Below are 19,947 nucleotides of genomic sequence, written 5' to 3' on the forward strand. Positions count from 1 at the left end.
TACAATGTTTTATAAGATTTTAAAATATGACCTGTAGGGCCGGCCCCGTGCCTTAGCGGTTAAGAGCGCGCGCTCAGCTGCTGGCGGCCCCCGTTCGGATGCCGGCGCACACCGACGCACCGCTTCCCTGGCCATGCTGAGGCTGCGTCCCACATACGGCAACTGGAGGAATGTGCAGCTATGACATGCAACTATCTACTGGGGCTTTGGGGGAAAAAATAAATAAATAAAATTAAAAAAAATAAAAATAAAAAATAAAATATGACCTGTGGCCTCTTGCAGAACTTATGTTAATACATCTTAATTTTTTTTCCAGAAAGAATAAAGGATCAAAAAGATAGAAAGCAGAAATACCTCAAATAATTGTCACATCTGTAATTATCTACAAATGCAGACACACCACAGACGTCAAAGTATCCATTACAATATGGAGTTAATGGAGTTACCTTTACAGCAAGGGTTTCAGGATATACTTCCCCTATTTATGAACTGCCCGTGATGAACACTAGGGCTTTCTCTAATCTGAGCAGGTAACTTTGCTAAGTCTTGGAAGATGCCTGTGATCACAACTCAGAAAAACATCTTATCCATTCATAAGCTGATAAGGTCACATGAGATTTTAGCAGTGCTTGGACTCTGTTTTCACTCTCAAAAAGACTGTTTCTGAGAAACTACCACTGCCACCAACTGCTCCAACCCAGTCTGATATTCAAAGTATAGTAACTAAATAAACAAGAATATGCTAAGACCTAGCAATTCCACTCTTTAGTTTATACCCAACAGAAATTGGTACACAAGTTCACCAAAAGACATGTACAAGAATGCTCATATCAGCACCATTCATAATAGTTCCCAAATGGAAATAACCCAAATACCAATCAACTATGGCATGTATAAATAGATTGTGGTATATCTTCATATAACAAAAGACAATACAGCAATGAGAAGAGCGAAACTACAACGACACACAACAATGTGGATAAATCTCTCTCACAAATGTAACATTGAACAAAAGAAGGCAAGCACTAAAGGTATATACTATTGATTCCACTGAATATAGTTCAAAAACAGACAAAATTAAACTATGCTATGACAAGTCAGGACAGTTGTTATTTTGGGGGCTTAGTGATTGGGAGGGGGCATAAGGTTAGATTGTCGGGTGCTGGCAACACAGGCATATAAACTTTACTAAAGTCATTTAGCTGTATGCTCATGACTTGTGCATTTTCCTCTGTGTGTGTATCTGTGCATGTATGGTACTTCAATAAAAATTTTATTAAACAAAAAACCACATAAGAATGAAAACTTTAGAAACTGATTTTTCTGAATGGTAGTGACTTGTTAGGTATTTTAACATAAATCATTTAATTTAATTATGCCTTAGTTCCATCCAAACCAGAAAGGAAGAAGTAAAATTGTCTCTGTTTGCAGATGACATGATATTACCTATAGAAAAGACTCCATCAAAAAACTGATAAACAAATTCACTAAAATTGCAGGATACAAAATCAATATACAAAAGTCAGTTGCATTTCTACACACTAACAATGAAATATATGAAAAAGAAATAAAGAAAACAATCCCGTTTGCAATACTATCAAAATAATAAAACACTCAAGAATAAATTGAACCAAGGAGGTGAAATATCTGTACACTGAAAACTGTAAGACAATGGTAAAAGAAATTGGAGAAGACACAAGTAAATGGAAAGATTTCCCATGTTTGTGGATTAGAAGAATTAATACTGTTAAAATACACATACTACTCAAAGTGATCTACAGATTCAATGTAATCCCTACCAAAATTTTAATGGCTTTTTTCACAGAAATAGAAAAAACAATCCTAAAATTCATATGGAACTACCAAAGACCTTGAATAGTCAAAGCAGTCTTGAGAAAGAACAGTTATAGTCATCACTTTCTGATTTCAAACTATATTACAAAGCTATGGTAATCAAAACATATGGTATTGACATAAAAACAGAAACATAGATCAATGGAACTTAATAGAGAGCCCAGAAATAAACCCACACATATATGATCAATTAATTTTCAACAAAGGAGTCAAGAATATACAATGCAGAAAGAATAGTCTCTTCAGTAAATGGTGTTGAGAAAATTGGACAGCCACATGCAAAAGAATGAAACTGGACAGATACTACACGGTATCACATATGTGGAATCTAAAAAAAGAAAAAAATCAAACTGATAGAAACAAAGAATAGAATGGTGGTTACCAGGGGCTAGGGGGTGGGGGAAATAGGGAGAGGTCGGTAAAAGGGTATAAACTTTTAGTTGTAAGATGAATAAGGTCTGAGTATCTAATTAATGTATAACAAGATGACTACAGTTGATAAGAGTAGAACTTAAGTGTTCCCAGGAAAAAAAAAATGGATAAAGAAATTGTGAGAGAGAGAGAGAGAGAGAGAGATATATGTGTGTGTGTGTGTGTGTGTGTGTGTGTGTGTGTGTGTGTGTAATGGAATATTATTAACCCATAAAAAGGAATGAAATCTTGCCATTTGCGATAGCATGGACGGACCTCGAGGACATTATGCTAAGTGAAATATGTCAAACAGAGAAAGACAAATACTGTACTATATAATCTCTCTTATACGTGAAATCTAGAAAAATAAAATAAAATAAGCTCATAGATACGGAGAATGGCTTGGTGGTTGCCAGAAGTAGGGGGGTGAGGGTGGGAGAAATAGGTGAAGAGGGTAAATTTATTAAAAAATTAAATAAAAATGCATCACAGAGTGGAAAAAACATGCTAGCATCATTACTCTTCTACTATATCTTGAGTAATCATAGCGGCTTGGAAAGTCAGAACAAAATCCACCTAATTAATTATGCTAGTGTGAAACTGGTTATCATGCTTAAAGTTAAGTTCACATCACAACAATCAATTACTCAAAAAAAATTATCCTGATGAAGGAAAAGAACACTTAGCTATGTGATTTGAACAAATGTATGTTAAAATAAATGGATATGCCACTGGGCATGATACAGTTGCAACAGCAGCATAGCACACACATATACTCAGATTAGCTAAATACTGTGTATGTTGTATTCACTGAAAACTATTCTTAAATTATAAGATATTTATAGCTCATGCCTTGATTGCTGAGGCTACATTACATTTTCCAACTTTAACTATGAAACAGATACTCAAAATATGTGTTAACTTAAGCTCTAATGAAAACAATATGAATTTGAAAATTGGGATATCATAAAAGTAAGCATCACTCTCCCTGAATAAAATAGACAACAACAACAAAAAGGTAAATATGTGAGGTGAGTTCACCCAGACATAAACTGTTTTTGAGGATACTGACATTTATCAATCTAGCCAAAATTTCCTAATAAACATGTAAGCACTTAGGGGATGCCAAAATACCTAGTCAATTTAGTCAAAAATCTGGAAAATTTGCGTCAATAATTTCCTGAATTCACTAATGAGATATTTTGACATAAATTTCTGTATCTTGTCTCTTCTTACGTGCTATTTAGGCCTTACAGGCAGATAGAGGGCTTACATTTATTTTAAAGATTGACAAACATAAACCAGAGGAATTGATCCAGACTTGAGGAAAAAGTCTTAAGACAAAACGGATATTTCTAACTTTTTCCTGTGTCTACAGCACAAAGCTCTTTTTGTTAAGGCTCTTGGAGTTCGACTGGCAGCGAACAAGGAAGAGGCTGCATCTCCAGCTTGGCCTTTAGATTATTCACACACCTCAATCCAGACACCAAACATATGAGAATACCTTTTTCTCAAACACAAGGACAATTGAGTTAGTGCTCAGTTATACATTACCAAAAAAGGGTTTTGTTATTGTTATTTTAATTTAAGGGCTTTTTCCCCCTTTACTATTAAGAAACATTGTTCATTCTATCAGATGGAAGAATCTGATTCTTAAAACCTTCTGAGAACAGGCACTGTTGTGAATTCTAAGTCATTATAGAAGCTTTAAGAGAAAAAGAAAACAATTTGTTGAGTTGATAAGCTAACTAAGAACTCAGTTTTTCTTATCAGGCCTCCACACAAATAACCTTGGCTTCTTTTAAGTCACACACTATTTTATGCATATAAGAAATATCAGAATATTTTTTTTCCAAATGAAAAACAGAATGTAACAGTATAAGAAAATAAAATATTTAGAGGTACTCCATTCCATTCCTGAAAGTACTTAGTTTCCAGATGCTGAATGTTTCATGACTGTATTCTTGGTCTACATGCAACTTTTAGAGAGGAACCAAGAAAGTCAGTGTAAGTATCCTCTGACACACATATGCACACCAGAACAAAAGCAAATTTTAAAAAAAGCAAAAAAAAAAACAAAAGTTCTAGTGGAAAGAGGAATAGAAAATATCCTTTACCATTTTCTTTGCCATTTCCAAGGCATTCTACTTCCATTTACTTGCAAGTATGTTTTTTCTACAAATTAAACTAAATTTTTCGGGAAGAAACTCACTTTGTTTCAGGATGGACATGAGTTGTTTGATAGTGGGACTGCAAGGTATTGGGAGTGCAAAGATAAATTAAAATGATTTTCTCCGTTTATAAAGGACATTTAGAGACTATTTTGCTCTTCTTTTCCTTACTATGTTTCCTTGGAGACAAACTGAATCTGAGTCCTTCCTCAAAGAAGATTAGAATCTTTGTGATAGAGATAAATCTCTCTAGAGATTATGCCTAGTCTCTAGTCATACATGTATAAATATCTCCAAGGTGGCAGCCAAAGAACCACTAGCTATGTTTCATCATACTTCCAGAATTAGCTCAGGTATGTCTAATAAGATGTTCAGGAAACTGACACAAGGTGCAGACCCTTGTCCCTCCAGCAGAAAAGTTACTGTTCTTTTTTCTGCTTTGCTGCCTCAAATGTGTGCGACTTTGTCCTAACTTTGTAGTCAATTTCATGCTACTTTACATGAAAGTAAATCTGTTAATGCTTACAGAATGACAAATTATGTTCTCTCTGTCTGCAATGTTGGTACGGAGGGCTCTTTTTGTTGGCAAAATTGTTTTATTTCTCCAACAGGAGGAAGAAAACAACCATAAAATGAGTGCCAACTGCACATCAGACCTGCCTGATGGAACAAAAACTCTTTGTAAAGTACACTGAAGAAAAAATTTCTGTTAATGTCATGAATTCTATTATTTTACGTAGTCTAGATGATAGCAAATACAATGAGTATCTTGCAGGTAGAAAATGTAAACTGCAGTCACATTTGATTTGAGGTTTATGCTTCTTTGTGCTTCCTATCTGCCTAACCATTCTGTAAATGTGAGGGAAGAAAAGGAAAAGAGATGATCATGCAGTTTTTAGTATATTGTAAACTGAATCTTAAAACACGCATGCAAATGTATATTGAGTTCACCTGAATCCTTAGAAGTGTATGATCAATATTTTTAAAAAACACTTGATTCCATTTCCCTTAGCCTTTCCCTTATCAATGTTGGAACAAATGTTGTGTCTACGTCACCACGTAGCCCTGATTTTTTCAGAGTTAAAAAGTGTGTTACCGATCACTGCTGTTGCTAATATTTCTGCTCATGAAAATTCCTGAACACTTGGAGGGTGAAGAAAAGTAAGGGAGACACCAGAACAGAGATAATACCTGTATAATTCATTCTTGGAAGTAAAGCCAGACCAAAAAAAAAAAAAAAAAAGCTTGAGTCACATTGGGACAGAGGCTAAAAGGAATCAAGACTGTCTGCAGAACTACAGCATTACCCCACCCTTCCCCCTCCAAATTTCCTCTCAATTAAGAGCTGTTGATTTGCTGCATAAATGTAATAAACATTGCCCAAACTTTCCTTATAAGAACATTCGTGTTTCTGGTGAGGCTCTAGGTGGCTAGGACTTCCAGAAGTTTGTGGGGCAAGAGATGGGCAGGTAAGTGGGGATTTAAAGAACTATTCAAAGTTAATTCACTTTTATTCCAATGATTTTCCTTTTAGTCCCTCCTTCTGTCTCCTTCTCCCTAAGACATTTAAGAAAATTTAGAGCCTATCGTGGTTGTTTTAGAGTTGTAAAAGCAGCTGATATCACAGGCTTTTAAAGGATAGAAAACATCTAATAACTGTAGTCTGTTGAGCGTTCTTAAAAGCAGACTAAGGCTTGAAAATTTTCCTTGACCAGCTTTATCAGGTAAAAAAACAGTAAATGACAATTTCCTGGTAACCTCACTCATGCCATACTCATCACAGATTGATTTGAGTTAATTGCAGGAATATATCAGGTTTTAGGGCTTTCCAATACGTATTGAAAAAATTGTTTCGGTATTTTCATTTATTTGTTCATTTGTAAAACTCATATACATATTAAATTTCTATTATGTGTTAGTAGTTACTGTACTATAAAATGACTCAATAAAAATACTTTAAAGTGAATTTTAGTTGTCTGTTTCTTAATTTTGGTGGAGGAAAGAAGAGATTAAAAACAGAGATATAAAAGAAGTATAAAATATGATCCTTGTGTTTAATTTGTAATGTGAAGATACAAATAATGTCTGTGAAACAACAACAGAAAAAAACCCATTATTACAGTGGATTTTAAATGAGAGATTCAAGTCAGATTGAAGAGTTAGAGAAGACTTTACAAGAAAAGTGGGACATGAGATAACCCGAGGTAACAGAGACGAGGTTGAGCGTTCCAGACGGAAAATGAAATAGAAAATATCTGGGCAATAAGAGAAGAACTAGACTCTTTGTCTAAACAAAATTGAAATATCTACAAGAATAAATCAATCCTTATTTAGGAATTTGCAAGCTCAAATTCTAAAATAAAAGCTTAATTACATACATGATGTATTATGTGAATTCTGGTATTGCAGAAGGTTCTAGATCAAATAGGGTGTTCAACATAAAGATGGAATCACTTGTATAGATACACAAAAGAGTTTGCGCATGTTTATGTAATGTCTAATTAAAAATCAGTTTTAGTATTCTTTTAAAATGTGTCATGTTGATCAATAAATTTAGATGAAACAGTTGAACCTTGAGAAAATATAAACATTGTAAAAGGCTTTTTAATCAATTATCAAAACCAATAACATGTAAAAGCAAGACAGCTTACATACTACTTTAAGGGCCTTGCACATGTAAAGTGACACTGGAAGAGGCAATTAAACCTTAGCTTGCAATAACAAATGCTAAGAATTTCTCAAGGAAAATGATACAAAATATAAATACTACATTAAGATCTTTTAAAATTGAATTATAAAGCTAGAATTATGGACTGGAGATAGTTTTTAAAAAGATTTTCTGAAATAACTAAATTTATTGAGCTACTTTATATTAAATAAATAATAATAATTTATCCACTAAGGTATATATTTAACTCTCATTAAAATATTTTTTAAAATCTGAATTACCTTAGAATTATGTAATCCTAAAATAAAAACAAAATTCTTATTTATTTCATCGCATCTCAATCTTTAATGTTTATATGAATGACCTAGATATCTTATTAAAATGCAGATTCTGATGGAAAAGAGCTGAGGTGGGTCCTGAGGTCCAGAATTTCTCATCAGCTCCCACAGGATGCAGCTGCTGCTGGTATAAGGACAACATTTTGAGAAGCAAGGATTTATTTAATATTTTTTGTTGAAGAGAAGGTTGGCATTTACTGAGTATGTCTAAAATACATAATTGTTTTCAGCATTTAAGTAATAGTTTAAATTAAGGATGTGTGCTTTTAGAACTCAACAAGAATATTGCATCTCCCCCATGAAACGACTGCAAATTTATTCACTTTATTTTAGTTTTTATTTATATTTTTAATTATAGAAGAAAGCAATTTTTCTTCACAAACTTAAAGAAAACAGATTAAAATAGATGCTTTTTGTTTAAACCTTTACAGTGATGTGGCATCAGGATAAAGAAAATATAAAATGGTCAAAAGAGTCTACAAAATTATTTAAAAAGATTTCCTTCTGAATAAATCTAAGGATAAATGATCCAAAATTATACAATAATTAAATGTCTTAGCATTCATCTATTAAGATGTTTATAGATGAGTGTAGCTGTGGAAGAGAAAGATGAAACAATCATTAGGAAACCATCTCTCTATTAATACATGAAATTAATTTCCTTAAAATGTTTCTGATATAAAATTATTTTTTCCTTAACTATTCAGTTAATGTGCAGTAAGCAACACTCTGTATTTAAAGAAGTACCTGGTCTAGTCCTTCCCACCAAGAACTCCCTGTTTGGTGGGGATACACATTCATTCATTGTTTCAGCAAACATTTTTTTTATTTTAGCTTTATTGATGTATAATTGACATAAAATTGTAAGAGATTTAAAGTGGACATCATGATGATTTGATATACATATACATTGTGAAAGGATTCTTCCCATTTAGTTAATTAAACATCCACCACCTCACATAGTTATCTTTTTTTTGTCTTGGTGAGAACATTTAAGTTCTACTCTTAGGAAATTTCAATTATACAATGCAGTGTTATCAACCATAGTCATCATGTTTTACTTTATATCCTCAGACCTGATTCATCTTATAGCTGAGAGTTTGTTTTTATGAGCCTCTATTTCCCCCACGCCCTCGTCCCTGGCAACTACCATTCTACTCTGTTTCTATGAGTGTGACTATTTTTTTAAGATTCTACATATAAGTGATAGGCTGCAGTATTTGTCTGTCTTTGTTTGGCTTATTTCATTTAGCATAATGCCCGCGAGTTCCATTTATGTTGTCACAAATGACAGGATTTTCTTCTTTTTTAAGGCTAAATAATATTCTATTGTATGTGTGTGTGTATCACATTTTCCTTATCTGTTAATCTGTTGATGGATGTGTAGGTTGTTTCTATAATTTGGATATTGTGAATAATGCTGCAATGAACATGGGAGTGCAGATATCTTTTTGATATTCTGTTTTTATTTCCTTTGGATATATACCCAGGAGTGGGACTGCTGAATGATATGGCAGTTCTATTTTTAATTTTTTGAGGAATCTCCACTGTTTTCCATAGTAGCTGCATCAATTTACAGTCCCACCAACAGTAAAAAAGTGGTCTCTTTTCTCTACCTAAGCTCCAAATGATATATACTATATTTTGTGGTAGAAGATGTGTAAGTGTATCAGGAAGAGGAAAGGCCAATTTGGTTCTCTCAAACAAAGGTCATTTTTCCACTTCATAGAAAGATTCCTAAGCAAATGGTCATAATATTTCAGTGGTACCAACAAATATTTTAATTAGCATCTCCCATAGCTTTTACTGAGGTGCAACAACCTGCCTAATCTTATTCTCTTGTTACTTCCTAGCAGGGTGCAATACGATTTTTTTCCCAAATATAGCTTACTATGAATGTTTAATGCAGAGGAATTAAGAGGTTAATAATCACAAACTAACAACATTAAGCCTTTTTTTTTTTCTGAGCATATAAATTTTTTCACAAAATCTTTAATGGTTGTATGGATTCTGATACGAGAGGGGGATAAAAGCACTGCCTTCACTTTGTTGTTTTCAAAGTAGATTTTTAAAAAGCAGAAATTATTTTCTAGGGTGCAAATGGAGGTAATGGTCGGATGGAGAAAAAAAATAAAAATCAAGATAAAATTGAAGAACTAGAAAGGAATAACAAGTTGGATAGCTAGTGGAATAGTAAGAGAAAACCAAGATTCCTCATCTTTCCAATTCCAGGGAGATCAGATGCCCGCCAAGAAATAAACAGCCTAGTGTGAGTGCTATTTCCCAAGTTCCTCTCTAAAGACAATATTTAAAACTATCTAAAATGGAGTAGTGAAGACAAAGACAACTTTCTAGTTTATTTATTCCATCAAGAAAGAAGAAAGAAAAATTCCTACTCCCTCAATTTCCTAACATAAATTTGTATGACTTTTTGCCTCTAAAATTCTAAGAGAGTCTTCTCTATTCAGTGATTAATTCCCATAACCATATGTTTTTGATATTTGAGTGCAGCTTGTGGTGTACATCTTTATTTATAATCCATAGATATACTAATATGTAAAGGATCTTATTTAGAGATTGTTGTAAAATTCAGAACCATTTTTTATCAAGTTGGCTTTCCTGACATTATCACTCTAGATCATTCTTCCCTCTCCAAATTTCAGGAAGTAATAAAATATTATGTAATATCTTCTGCCATAAAAAAAGCCCAGATGGTTTGAACTAGAAATTAAAGTATGCAGTTTTGAAGAGACATAATATATGATTTTATGCCTAGAATATATTCAAGCAACAGATTTACTATGTGTTTTAACCCAAATGGGAAGATCCTTCAAAAAAAAAACAAAAAACCTCTCATGCTTTTAATTAAAGGTATATTTTCAATCAAAAGCATCAGCACTTTACATATGAATCTAAAATGAAAACTGACATTAAAATTCACGTTAAGGAGGTTTAGCTTTCAGGCAGAATTATGAGCAGTAAATTCTTTTAGATGGTGGGATGGGCTTTCTTTTCCTAGAGCTGTTGCTAGACATTTTAGTAATTTCAATGAGTACATTGGCAATGATAAGGATAAATCTCTGCAGTTAGCTTAGATTAAATATCCACTTGCCCTAGGGTTCCATATAAAATGAATCCAAGTTTGAGAGTTCCTTTTGTTATCTGCCTTGTCACTGTCAGTGGTGCATTACTTATAGGGAGTATGTCTGGTGATCTGTCTACTTCTATGAGCAAAATAAAGCTCTAATTGCAACTAGTAGATTTATTTATAGTTGAAAGTTAAACTTTTCTGAGATGAAGGACACACAGGGTAAACTTTTGCAAGAGGAAGAAAATGCACACTCACTCCATCTGGAAAGTAGAACCATTGCATAAAATAGCACAACAAAAACAGAATCTTACCCTTAGAGAAGTTACATTGTAAAACGATAGTTCCTACTAGTAGATAAATATTTTATGTTTCCCCCCGGATACATACGGAATTGTTACAATTTGGAATAGGAAAAGAGCATGAGATTTCCAGTCCTGGATCCCAATCCTCCAGTGTAAGTTCTGCAACCTACTAAACTGTATAACTGAAAAATAATCAATCACTGAGGGCCTCAGTTTACTAGAGTGTATAGTGAATATAATACCTTAAAAATCAGGTTGTGGAAGGATTGAATTTAAATAAAGTCACATAAGTATATCATCTAGTACACTGCAAAGTCACCTTCTCATCAGAAGAGGGTACTTAAACTCAACTTTTCAAAAGGAATACTATTAAGCAAAAAAGGAGAGACAGAGGGCTGCAAATCCATCAAAAAGTTGGCACACTATGGATAAGTTTCTATTTTCAAAATTACTCTGGTCAGGTTTTGGCTAATTGTACACTAGCTAAGATTCCTCTTGTTCTGTTGAACTGTAACAATATAAGATGGTTAGACCCAGCTATTCAACCAGCTAACATGAAGCCGTTTTAGAGCTGAAAATAGACTTGGGTTTGGGATTCCTCTCTGATGTATTAACCAGACACATTTATTAAGTTATTCACTCATTCAATACATAATTTTTGAGAAACATCTAACATATATCAAAGACTAGGGATGGTGTCAAAAGCTGAAGACATAATAGCGAGGAAAACCGACATCTTTTCCTTTATGAATTTATCATATAGTAGGGAGGTCACATACTAAATAATATTACACAAATATATTAAATTGTAAATAGTGATATTTATTAAGAAAAAGGGGGCTATCTACCCAGCAGGCCCAACATATTCTTTGGGATCAGGGAAGCATTATCTAAGGAAGTAATAATATGTGATCTGAAGGTCAAATAGATTTGTGTAAGAAAAAGGACAGGAGGAGGAAGATCCAGGTAGAAGAAACTAGAATGAATAAATGTCCTGAAATAGGAGAGTACACAGTATATTTTTAGAAACTAAAAGGAAGTGATAGCTAAGAAATGAAGTTGTACGAGACGGGTTATACAAATGTCAGATTATTAAGAGATTTGTAAGTAATACTAAGCATTTTGGTCTTTATCTCAGTGTCAAATGTCTTTATGTCAATGAGAATCCATTGAAGAGTTTTAAGCATGGATCAATATGATCAGTTTTGTGTAAATAAAAGATCACTTTGTGCTGAATGAAGAGTAGACTGAAAAGGAAGAAGACTGGCTAAAGATACTTCTATATCTGGGAATATGGCCATTCTACTAGATTAACATATTGATTCCAATTCTTCAGTTCTCTCCTCAATTGCTTTGTAAATACACAGCTTTGCCATAACTCTATGATTTTCAGAAAAAAGAGAATAAATTAGGAACTTTGCCTTGATGATAATCTCATAATACAATTTATTATCTGTATCAGATGTTTTAGTCAAAATATGGGTACTTGCTGACACAGCAGAGTTAAAATTTTATTTGATAAAATCAAATCAAATACAAATTTCAGTTTGTGGTGCAATACATGGTAAATATATTAAAACATCTTGGTTTCAGTGGTTCTAACACTTGGTTTTTGAGTAAGCATACTCTAAGTGTTATTTTGCACAACTATGAAAGTTTTTTGCTGAGTTGCCTTAAGGATGCAAACAACATTCGTTGATAGAATTAGGTCCAGCTACTAGCAGTTAGCATACCTTAATGCCTCTGGAATTGAGGATGGGGATGGGATGGGCTGGGAAGGTGAGGTGAGTTAAGTAAGAGGATTAGTCAAACTAATTTGATTGCGCTGTTGAGGTTGGAAGACGACAGAAGTGGATTTCATGTTAATGAAAACTGAACTTCCTCATTACTCTAAATATATATCTTCATTTTTAGAGTTCTATTTTTACCTACTCTAATTATAAAAGTTCTGTTTGAATTTTTCTCACATCTGCTTAGTCATTTTTACACAACTTGCCAAAACTGCTTTCTTGCCAAGAGCTGCTAAAAGCTATGGGGTTAAAGAAGACATTTGCAAAGGGACCCTCAAAAGCCTTGCAGGGCAAGAATTATTATTATTATTACTATTTCTGTTGCTGAGGAAGATTTGCCTTGAGCTAACATCTATGCCAATCTTCCTCTATTTTTTAGCATGTGAGCTGCCAGCACAGCACGGCCTCTAGCAGAGGGGTGTAGGTCCGTGCCCAGGAATGGAACCCGGGCTGCCAAAGCAGAGTGCACTGAACTTAACCACTGGGGCTGGCCTCAAGAATTATTTTTTAATTATAACACAAAGAGAAATGGAGACTGTTGAATAAACTCAACAGTGACTTAATTAATTCTGTTCAAATGATACATGAAAAGTACTTTAGGATAAATCTGTTTTTTTATGTTGTTCCTTATGTTTATTCATCTTACAGGAATTTATCTAATAAATACTAATAGGGGTACAATTTTTATTAAAAAATGAAGCAGTTTTTCCAAGTGGATGTATTTTTATTGAAATTCATTACTTACGACTAAGGGAAAAAAATAACATTAGAATGGTTTACATCATGTAAGTGTGATACTAACTTCTGGTGATTACCCAAGTTGCAGTCATGAATTCTAGAAAAGGAAATGGCCTTCAGAGTTTTATCACTATTATATTCTTAAAATTTTTTCTTGTAACTATTATTTTTAATAATAATAACTAAAAGACTACAAATATATTTTGTTGAAAACCTAGGCATAGTACTTAGAATTTTCACGTGTTGCCCTAATTGATCTTTGTATTTTAAGGTTAGAATATGTCATAATTTTATATTGCTTAAATTGTGAACTCTTGCTAATATGCCTATAGATGCCATATGGGTAGAGGTACACGTAAGACAAGCGTCCTCAAGACAGTTGACTTCCACCTGGCTAAAATGTGTCATAATATACTGATTTTGTTAAAAAGAGACTTTGCTGTTGTCAGCAAGAAAATGGTTGTAAAAAATACACAAATTCCTCATGTCTATGTTATGAATATTGCCCCATAAGATGTAAACTGCATGACTAGTACAACCGTACTCAGTGGTCCTAGTAAAAGAACTCCACATTTGTGTATAAATGGAAAGGCCCTGTGAGATTTTCGTTTTCTGGAAATAAACAAGAAAAAAACTTTCTTATTTAATTTTTGAGGATCTTATGATCTTTCCGCAAACATTAAGAAAGTAAACTACAGTCGGCCGTCTGCATCTACGAGTTCTGCATTTGCAGATACTAATGGCCGACTAAGGGACTTGAGCATCCCTGGATTTCGGTATGGGGGGTTGTCCTGGAACCAATCCCTGCAGATACTGAGGGATGACTGTACTTCTTCTGTATGAATATCTATTCTTTATTAAGCTACTTGGAATAACATTCTCAGAAACTGAGTTTTTTCTTTATACATCTTATCAATCAGTGAACACCTGTTGACATATAATGAAATTGGAATGTGGCCTTTGATTCTCATATGTTATTTCTACCACCATGGCATTCTGGCTGCTTTCTAATACCAGAAAAACCCCTATAGTGCTAACATATCTACTGCCACCATTTCAAAATATGGAGGTAATCTTTAGCAAGTAAAAAGCACATGAGCATTGAGGAGCTGTTTGGCTGATAGAGTGAAATAAAGGGTCAGAAATAGCAGGTGTTCCATGTTATAGCTCTAGGAATTTCATGAGGGTTTATTTCTTAGTATTCCTCTCTGACAAGTTCTTCTCAATTAAACAAATAAGGACTTTTTGTGATTCATCTTTAAGAGCATCTTCAATAGAATAATTGTGTCCAAGGGAATCAAAATGTAACTCTAAATATATGAGAACTATGGGCCAAATTTACCTCTCCTCACTTGAGAAAATGGGCTGGTATCATCTTGAAGTTAGTTCACCTTCGGTTCACTTAGTGAATAGTCTGTGGCAAGTATTATATTAATTTTACAGACGAATAGCTGAACTTGTAGGTAAAGTGATTCTCTCCATGTCACAGGCTGAGCCAGGATTTAAGCCTGCAACTGCTTCCAGAGCCCATGCCACTAAGCCTTAAGTCCTTCTGCCTCACTGGTTAATTCTATGGTGCTATGTTAAATGGGACAAGGGAACTGCGCCATGTGAAAACAAAACAAAGGAATTCACGTAGCTCACTAATATTCTGAAATTTACCATGTAATCTCTGAGCAGTAGAATAGCATTCAAAGTTTGAAATTTAAAATACTGTCCATGTAATAAATATGTATTTTACTTTCTTTTGTTGCAATATATGTTATTTTGAGTATTTGGGGAAACATTTCTATTTATACTTAACAAAAGTGAATTAATCTACAGCTAGTTAATCTAAGATATTCAGATAATTCGAAGAAAGGTCTATTATTTGACACACTTTAATTTGTTGAAAAAATTTAAAAATATAACAGTATGGGCCGGTTCCATGGCTTAGCGGTTAAGTGCACACGCTCTGCTGCTGGTGGCCGGGGTTCGGATCCCTGGCGCGCACCGACGCAGCGCTTCTCCGGCCATGCTGAGGCCGCGTCCCACATACAGCAACTAGAAGGATATGCAGCTATGACATACAACTATCTACTGGGGCTTTGGGGGAAATAAATAAATAAATAAATAAAATTAATTTAAAAATATAACAGTAAAACATGCTCATTGTAAATTATTTTGAATAGAAATGTACAAAGAAAAAATAATAAAAGACCACCTGTATATCTATCACAGATGTATGTTCAAAACAAAATGTGATGGAAATATCAATCATTTACCACACACACACACACACACACACACACACATAGAGTATTTATTATGAAATACTTTTATTTAGGGTTTAAAGGAAACTAAACGGTCTCCTTTTGATCTAGGCAACAACTGCTTGATCTATGCAAGTTTCTTAATCTCTTTGGATATCATCTTAAAATTAAGAATTTATTATACATGATCTTTAGTGATAATCTTTCCTAAATAATTGAAAAATACAAGATTCTAATATGGAAGATAACCTAGTGTAGCAATTGAAAATTCTTGGCGTTGGTTTGGAATAAGAAATTTATATTATAATAAAATACTTTAAAATGAAATGCTTATAGAAAGATAAATTACCTTGGTTACTTGCAGATATGCTACCGAATTAAAATTTGGTCAATAAGCAAGGCTAATTTTTCCTGTCTATACTCATATGTGAGGAGATAAATTGTAAGATAAGAATATAAACATGAAAATTAATAACTGCAGCATTCTATCACTTATGTTGCAATCTACAATAAGCATTCATGTCCATATATATTCATGAACTTACAGGCAAATAGTAAACAACGTGAAGCCTAATGTTTTGCAATTAAAATAAAAAAATATATTAAAGTCATTATGGGAATCTAATATTAAATTACATGAACCATGATTTTAAATAGACTAAATGTTTAGGGCTACACCTATGAAAAATAGATACTCTATTCAAAATATATATCAAATATTGTCTCTTTTCTTATCCTAACCTATAATTTATCTGCACGTTATGCTATATTGCTATGATTATATTTACTTTTCTCAAATTTTTTTTACCACAGTTCTTTCCCTCCGTTGGAAAAGGACATATTTAGAAGTAAAATACTAGTGTCTTACCTTAAATCAGATAAATAACCCAAAAGAAGTGATTAAATAATTTATAGCATTAGGTCTCTATGGACATAGAATTACAGACAGAATTATCTCATTTGATATGAGAAATAGTATGCATATTATTTGGTTTTCAAGTCTTCCCAGATACATTTTCTACATTTAAAAATAATACTTTAAACTTTTTTGTGAGATAGAGAGGGCGATACTAGGGATGACATATTATAGCAGAAGCCTCTCAGCCTTCAGTATTTATCTGATGTCAAATGCAGCAGGTTTGATGCATCATACATTTATGTGATCATGTAAATTGCTCAAAGCAAATTTGACATTAAGATGATAAACACAGCTATTAACAGAAATCAGGGCCTACGGTAATCAGATCCAATAAACTAATTAATCTTAGCCCTGTCACAAAGATTCCTTGAGACTGGAATGATAACATAAGGCATAAGTAGCGCATTTCAAAAGATTAGGCTTCCATCTCCTAGGTGGTAAACACGAGATGGACAGGGCCATGGTGAAGGCAATTAAATCCTCTCTTTTCTTTTTAGAGTCTACTCTGGGAATCCGTATAGAAATGCATTGTTAGGCCAGTTCCCTTTCAGATAGTCAGAATCATGAAATTATCAAAGTAACTGATTGCTATCATAACATGAAATATGATCAATTTTTACTCTAGTAAAGTTACAAATTACTTTAAGCAGGAAAAAAAATGTCAACTCTGAGCCTCATTGAAATGGTCTCTGCAGATCAGGCTAAGATTATGGCAGTGAGGTGTGGCAGCCTCCTTCCCACTACACCAACATAAATCCAAACAGGGATTTTACTAGCCAGGGTAGCACAGACACTGGTCAACTTCACAAATGAAAATAATTCACCTACCTACACAGTCCTCTTTTTATACTAAAGATTAATACTTCACATAATTTGATTGAAGATATGATAAACTACTTAGCAAAATACACAAAAACGGTCCTTTGATTTTTTAAAATAAAGACACGTTAAACTGATGCATTCCTGGAACAGACTTTTCAAAACATAGAATTTGCCATAATTTGAATGAAAAAGTCCAACATCTTATCATCTTTTACTAGAATGAATTAAGAGTTCATAAATGCCAAGGCTTCTATTCTCAGAAAAGACAAATTCCTTAGTCTCTTAGATCGTGAAACCATTACTTATGTGTGGTAATAATCTGGGCCTTCTTACTTTTTATTTGAAAGTTTTCTTACCAGGGGCTAAAATGTGTATAAAGAAAGATAGATAACTGGTAGACAACATATATTAACATAACATCATATCTTGAAGTGAATTGTCAAAGATTTAAAAAACATGCATATATTGATATACATATATCAAGAAACATTATATAAAACATTAGGTATTCTAAAAGTTCTAGAAGCAGACTAGAACAACCATCTTTGGAAGCTTTTTCTAGTATTTAATCAGCTTTTTTAATAAAATTATTTATGTGTAACCTAAATATATTTTGATAAAATTTAAGCCCATGTTTTACAGCTTTAACATCTGCAAAGACTGGAAGAGCTCTTAATTTTTTAATACATGAAAACTCCTCCATGCGCTTAATGACTGTTTTTAACTTTCTCCTCAACCTTCTTTTCCTCAGGTGAAATAACTTCCAATTAAATAATCTGCCACATTTTCCTCATCTACCAATCATTTCTGAATCTATTCCTCAATTTCTTCTATTTTATATTTTTTTTATTATTTTTTTTTTGTGAGGAAGATCAGCACTGAGCTAACATCCATGCCAATCCTCCTCTTTTTGCTGAGGAAGACCGGCCCTGAGCTAACATCCTGCCCATCTTCCTCCACTTCCTCCACACCACCACAGCATGGCTTGACAAGTGGCGTCGACGCACGCCTGAGATCCGAACCCGGGCCACCAGCAGTGGAGCGCGAGCACTTAACCACTACGGCCACAGGGCCAGCCCCACTTCTATCCATTTTAAAACAGAGCAAATCAAACTGAACCTGATATTCTACTAATTAACAATGCTTGGGACAGATTATTTTTCCACTTTCGCATATCTTTCTCTTGCTAAGATTAATACAGTAATTTTTTGTTTGTTTATTTTTAATAATGTGGTCCTAATATCTCCTGGTCTTTGTGTTCTTGGGCCAAACTATTCATATTCCTCTGCAACTGTGAAATTTCTCTTGGAGTCTGAAACATCAAAGCAGTAAGGGAATACAATTCTATAGGAGCCCACCTGAAAAAAAAAAAAGTGTGTGCCTACTCAGTAAGATCTACTTTGCTCAGATATGTATTTTTTAAATGTGTTTTAATAAAAAGAAACAAAGAATAAATCGCTGATTTATTAAATATTAATATTAAATATTAAACATATTACTTATAGGTCTAGTTAGTGCAATAAAATAATCCTATCATTTACAACTCATTAATTAGTAACTCTCCATTTCTGTGAGGACAGTGTTAATAGCCAACAAAAATCAGTACAATACTGGAAGGTATTCACAGCAGCCCAGCAGGCACGTCTCCCTTTTCCATTAAACATTCCATATGCATCCATCAAGTCATTACAATATTCCACATATCTGTCAACCTTTGCCAGGCTATCACATACAAGCATGCACCCTAAGACAATTCTTATGAAATATTCATAAACATTTTCAAGGTACAAATTCTTCTCATTCAAGATAAGATTTAAAGGCAACACTTTCCTGAAGAAGTTAATGAGAACTCTTCTCTAATAATAAATGAGCTCAAATATACAAGTGCCCTATGATTTCACCAGGCACTCTAGTTGGGAACAAATTCAACACCAATTCATGTTCAGCTTTCTTTTGTTTGGGTGCCTAAGGCTATGTCTTCCTGGCTATCAGTAATCTGATAAAAATATCAAAATTAAGTCAATGCAGATGTAGAGTGATTTAACCAAAATGACCATATCCAACCCGCCAGTTGATTTTTACTATACTTTGCAGGGAGAATATCAAGTGATATTGTTTATCCCTTAAGTCAAGTCAGATTTTGGAGAATTAAGATGGTAAGTCTGTGTTCCTTACTTCTTCTATACAGAATTGATGGTCACTTTAGTTTGACCTCTGTCTGAAAGCTGTACTCTTTAACTCCCCTCCTCCCTCCTTTTATGTTTTTAATATCATATCTAACCTCTTTTTTGTGCATTTGTATCCATTACGTTCTAATCATGGAAATAGATAATTTTTCCTATTTGTGGTCTTCTTTTTTCCCCTTAAATCAGTCCCTTTAACATTTCTTGTAGCACTGGTTTCTTGGTGACAAACTCCTTTAATTTTTGCTTATCTGGGAAAATTTTGATCTCTCCTTCCATTTTGAATGATAACCTTGCTGGGTAGAGTATTCTTGGCTGTAAGTTTTTTCCTTTTAGCACTTTAAATATATCGTGCCATTCTCTTCTAGCCTGTAAGGTTTCTGCTGAGAAGTCAGCTGATAGCCTTAT

General features: G+C 33.6%; 1 protein-coding gene across 10 annotated transcripts in view; it reads right to left on the reverse strand.

The window, feature by feature from the left end:
• The window catches only part of NAALADL2 (N-acetylated alpha-linked acidic dipeptidase like 2), a 1,285,146-nt gene that overhangs the window by 504,007 nt on the left and 761,192 nt on the right, over positions 1-19,947 (reverse strand). The gene's annotated exons all lie outside the window — the stretch shown is intronic.

The sequence above is a fragment of the Diceros bicornis genome, chromosome 15, assembly GCF_020826845.1.
Source record: "Diceros bicornis minor isolate mBicDic1 chromosome 15, mDicBic1.mat.cur, whole genome shotgun sequence".
Lineage (NCBI taxonomy): Eukaryota > Metazoa > Chordata > Mammalia > Perissodactyla > Rhinocerotidae > Diceros > Diceros bicornis.